The following is a 5,526-nucleotide window of genomic DNA, read 5'->3' on the forward strand; positions in this document are numbered from 1 at the left end:
TGTACTGACATTTTCCACACCTATATATTTGTTTCGTTTCTTCAGTGAACCTCAGTTGATAGTCAGCGCTTGTTTAGGTGCAACCTTTTTTATTTTGTCCAATTCGGAAGTGCTGTGACGAGATGAATATATATGTTTCTTGACATCTGCTGTGTATATTTGGGTGGTCCCTTAACAATTCTTTTTGTTTCAGCTATCTCGGCCAGCGGGCACCATACAATTCTTGTTACGTGCCTTGTGCACTATGAAACCCCATTTTCACTGTCAAGCACTATGTTTCTCGTAGCTAGGGTGTGATCGTAACTTGCTGGGACTAGATAAAATGTATTTAGTGAAGCCCATCACAATTATTTAAATATAATATATTTGTTAAATTAGACTAGTTGCTCGAAGTAAATATACCTGTGCTGACGTACGTAACAAAAGAAGTAAATACTAGTGCTAATTATGTACGTATCTAGTTGACTGCATTCGGATAGCAACACTTCATTTCATTTCATTTATTAATACTGTCAGCCACCATAAGGGGCTGTAACAGGAGTGGAAAATACAAAACAAAAAATGAGCAATATAGAAGACGATGAAAATCAATAGTCAATCAAAAATTGTCTCTGAATACACACACAAACAAAACAAAAATGAATTACACAGAAATCAGAACAACAGCCATCCTACACAACAGCAATAGAACCTCATCACCCTGTGGTAGTACCATAGATGAAATTTTCTAAATGGCGTACAAATTCAGATAATGATGATGATCGAACAGCAGAATCTGGAAGAGAGTTCCAGTCCTTACAAGTTCGCGGGAAATTACTAAACTTGAAGCAATTATTTTTTATAGCCGGCAATGGAATGAACCTACTATGACGATGCCTTGATGTCTCATTAGTTTTGATCTCAAAGTAGTCTGATTTATTAATTTTTAGATAATTATTGATAATGAGGTAAAGAGTTTTTAGTCTTTCATACCTGGTTCTGCTTTCTAACATTGGTAGTTGGGCTTGTTGGCAGAGGTCTGTTGAAGAATGGTTGCGGCGGTATTTAAACCTTGCAGCGAGCCGCTGAATCCTATCTAGCTTGTGAATGTTAGTTGCTGTGTGAGGATCCCATACTACTTTGGCATATACAATAATTGGTCTGACTAGGGTTTTGCAAGCCAGGCACTTTACATCCGGGGTAGCACTGTGCATTGTGCGCCGCAGGTACCAGAGTGTTTTAAAAGCTTTGGAGATGACTTGAAATACAACTGATACGGACATGCGCTCCAGAACAGCTTTCCATGGTGGCCAGGCGAAAGCTACAGGGCCGAAATACGCCGCTCATTCCGCAGCAGAATGTAGTCCCTCGAGAAAGTTCGCGGATCTAACTGTGTAGTATTATACAACTGCGGAATTATTGTGGTTATTGGTACATGATCGTACAATGATACTAGCCAGTACAGCATGGGTACAACACGTCATGCTCTTGCCGATGGCGGCACTGCCTGTCAGCTGCGCTACGAAACGCAGACAGGCCTCATCGGCCGCATCTTCATTTCAGTTGGCTTTCACATTTCCACTAGATTTGGCAACGCACGTCGGGCGGACTATTGACCAATCGAGAAGGAACAAATCCTTGTGATAAACGCATTCTTCTCCAGCCGCACATTAACTCTGTCACTGCACGGGGCAAAGATTGGCTAATGATTCTAAATATTCTTAACTGTAAAATCATACATGTATCGCGAACTAACTGTCATACCTTTTGCCTTGAACTGAGCGCTTGAACTAGTCACTTCGTGCAGATATTTAGACCTTTTTTCCCTCATTAACCTTTCATGGAAGCAGCACATCAACTATGTAACTAGCAATGCTAACTGTTCACTAGGGTACTTGAAATTTCCTGAGCAAATCATCCTGCCTTAAACTGCAGCTTTACAGAACTCTTGTTAGTCCAAAACTTGACTATACACCCTCTATATGAGGCCTCGGTCTTGATTTTCTTTTCACCTCCCCAGAATTTGTCCATAATCGGTCTGCTCGTTATATTTTAATTGTCATCGTATCGCCAGCACCAGTAATATAAAAAACTTTTGCACCTCCGTGTAGTATCTCTGCGTCGTCGGATTCTGCGACGTTGCTTGTACACCATAAAATATGCTACCATTGTGCGCTTCAAGACTTTCGGCCCCAGCGTCATACACACACATTCCATCGCCTGGACTACAGTCATAAGGTTGTGTTTGTTACATGACACACCAGCGCTTTTTAGTACTCATTCCTGACACGCTCAATTCAGGAGTGGAACCACCATCCTCGGGTGCTAGCTTCAATAGCAAACATTAACATGTTTGAAAATTCCCCTAAGGGATTATTTTGGTGTTCCATATTAGTAATACTTGCACTGTATAATTATGTTTATTGAATCCATGTATATGTGACTTTGCTGCCGATTTTTGTCGTAATGTATTGTCACGTGGCGTGGAAGATGCTAAAGACAGCAAACGGAGAGCCTTGTATTGCACTGAAATTAACTCTTTATTGGGCTGACTTGCACCTGCAAAAAAGAGTTCAGCAACACGACAGCTGCTATGGCAGGAAACGCGCTCGTCGGTCGTCGGAGTATGAACACCCGCCAAGGTCAATGCAGCAAGTCGAGTTACTATAAAACCAAAACGCGCGCCGAAACCTGTTACCAGCGACATCCACTCGTCGATGACGACGATGGTAATGATGATTATTAATAATACCAAGGGGTCCTGCGAAGTGTGATGGCAAATATTAAAGCACTAAAATGAGCTTACGCGCAACAACTAGAAAGTCAATACAATATTTACGACATAAATAAATGCAGTTTACGTTTCTTGTTTAAGAAAAAAACATCACATTTGTGAACACATCTAATAATATTTTAACTTCTTTTTACCGACCTCCTTTGTTCAGTATCCACTTAGTATCTGCTGCGTATGTTCCCGAGGATCACAGAGGAACATTTTTTTACCCTCGGGGTGGGTGCGTCAACGTCCTGGCTTTGCGTGCACTGGCTTTTGCAAGTGCCTGCTTTCAAAGTGGGTTATCTGCGTCAGATAGTCAGTATTTAGTTTTGCTGCTCGGGGTGAAGCTTTACAGCAAAGCGAAGACGGTGCGTACTTGTTTATAAACTCACTGCCCCAGCGTGCGCCCATTGTCGGACGATGCGACATTGCTGCGTAATGTCTCGACCTCCTGGGCATGACGTAAAAATGGCGGCTTGTTGTGCGGATACACCTCTGCACGAACGGCGTCTCGCTGCATCGCTTTTTCATGGAACTGTGAAGGTGAGATTTTATAGCTCTCGATGCGCGCGTCGCATTCTTAAAAGCCTTCGTTCCGCTCCCTTAGCTGCGTGTTTTGCTTAGTGCGTCGCATTAACGCGGCAACGTTAGCTGGATGCGCTTTACCAGGCATCACTAGAAGTTTTTTTGTCAGCAGGATATTATATATCCTGCTGACAATATATATATATATATATATATATATAGATGTTGTAGCCGCATATTGACTCCTCTAAGCGACAAATGAAGCCCGAGCGAAACAATGGAATCGTGCACAGCAAGGCGCGAGATTTTACTTATAGGAAACTGAGGTGATTTACATTTTGCACAAACATTAACTTCTAAGTAGTAACTATTCGTGGTTTGAATTTCTTACGTAAACTCTAATAGCTATGTGTTTTAACGCCCTCACAGTCATCCCGTTTGCGTTTCTTTCACATTGATAGCACTTTTCTTGTTCACAAGTGTCTGGCCCTTTAATAGCCTCACCGCATCTCGTTTGCAGACGCTACGCTGAGGTAATTTTGTTATCAAGCAGAACTTTTTGCTGGGCTAGTTGGTTCATTGTGACTTGAGTGAAAACAGCGCAAAAGAAGCCCGAAGGCGGAGCAAGCTTTTTTTATTGTACGAGTTTCGTTCAATAAAATTCAGTTGTCAGTCAGCGCTCTTTCCTGTCCCTTCTTCGCTTCGCCTTCGGGCTTCTTTCGCGCTGTTTTCACTCAAGCCATAATTTTGTTATACTGAGCATTACATGAAAACCATGACCGAAAAGTGAAAAGTGGTCACCACCTTACGGTTAAATATTTGCATTGCAGTGACGCATCTAAGAATGCTTCGGGAGTAATAATGCCTGCCTTTCGATGCAGTACAGTTTCACTCATTTATGCCCTTAGTGAAATCCTTGAAGCCATGTAATTCATTCAGAATTCACTTGAAGGCCCCTTTTGTTCTGAGGGGTGCCTGCAAAAATAAGCCACAGAGTGTGTTTACATGACGCGCGACGAAAGAAGAGGTCAAAGACTACGAAGCCAGAACGATATGCTATGATTAGGCGATTGAAGATGCCGTAACATTACAGTTAATGCAAAGGTTTACAGTCTGAATTCATGTCATGTTTTTCATTCAAAGGTTAAAAAAATTTAATTCCCCGCCAGTTGTACGTTTGTGCGTGCGTGCGTGCGTGCGTGTGTGTGTGTGTGTGTGTGTGTGTGTGCGTGTGTGTGTGTGTGTGTGTGTGTGTGTGTGTGTGTGTGTGTGTGTGTGTGTGTGTGTGTGTGTGTGTGTGTGTGTGTGTGTGTGTGTGTGTGTGTGTGTGTGTGTGTGTGTGTGTGTGTGTGTGTGTGTGTGTGTGTGTGTGTGTGTGTGTGTGTGTGTGTGTGTGTGTGTGTGTGTGTGTGTGTGTGTGTGTGTGTGTGTGTGTGTGTGTGTGTGTGTGTGTGTGTGTGTGTGTGTGTGTGTGTGTGTGTGTGTGTGTGTGTGTGTGTGTGTGTGTGTGTGTGTGTGTGTGTGTGTGTGTGTGTGTGTGTGTGTGTGTGTGTGTGTGTGTGTGTGTGTGTGTGTTTCATGCATCTGTGTACTTGTTTTGTGTCACCTGTTTTAGTGAGGTCGCAACATCACGTGGTAGTTTTGCATCACAGTTCGCAAAGGCACCACGAAACTAAAGCCACGCTCAGTCGTCAAGCAGGCGTCTATGGGACTTTCGCTACCACGGGATCCTTCTACCGTGCACCCACTGCATATGACAATGCTCAATTTAAAATCGGCCCCCTTGCATCTCCATGCCATATGTTGTAGGGTGTTTGGCACGTCACAGAATGTACATTCATATTTGCAGGTGGTGGGCGACATCCTGTGTATTGAAGTCCCATGGACGTGACTGTTCGTTTGTATTTTTCAAAGGGTTGCTGCTTCTTCCTTGGTTAGTTTCGGGTGAGGTGGGTAGTATTCTTATCTGTCAAGTCTGTAATGCAGGAGGATGTCAGTATACTTTTTAGATAAATCCTGAGTTCTCTGAAATCCCTCAAGAACTGGTCCTTCGCCTCTGACCATGGTCTTCAGTGTCTTAACGACGAAATTACAGCTAATATTAATGGAGTTAATTACAGCAGCTGCTTGGACTTAACATTCGTTTCGGAATGCCTTATCAACAGCGTCCAGCGGTTTTTATATGTAGAAACTCATAGAAGCGACCATATCCCAACCGACCAGATTATTGCCAGCAATGCCACATC

Source organism: Amblyomma maculatum, chromosome 8 (genome assembly GCF_055883805.1).
Source record: "Amblyomma maculatum isolate TAMU_Amacu chromosome 8, ASM5588380v1, whole genome shotgun sequence".
Taxonomy (NCBI): Eukaryota; Metazoa; Arthropoda; class Arachnida; order Ixodida; family Ixodidae; genus Amblyomma; species Amblyomma maculatum.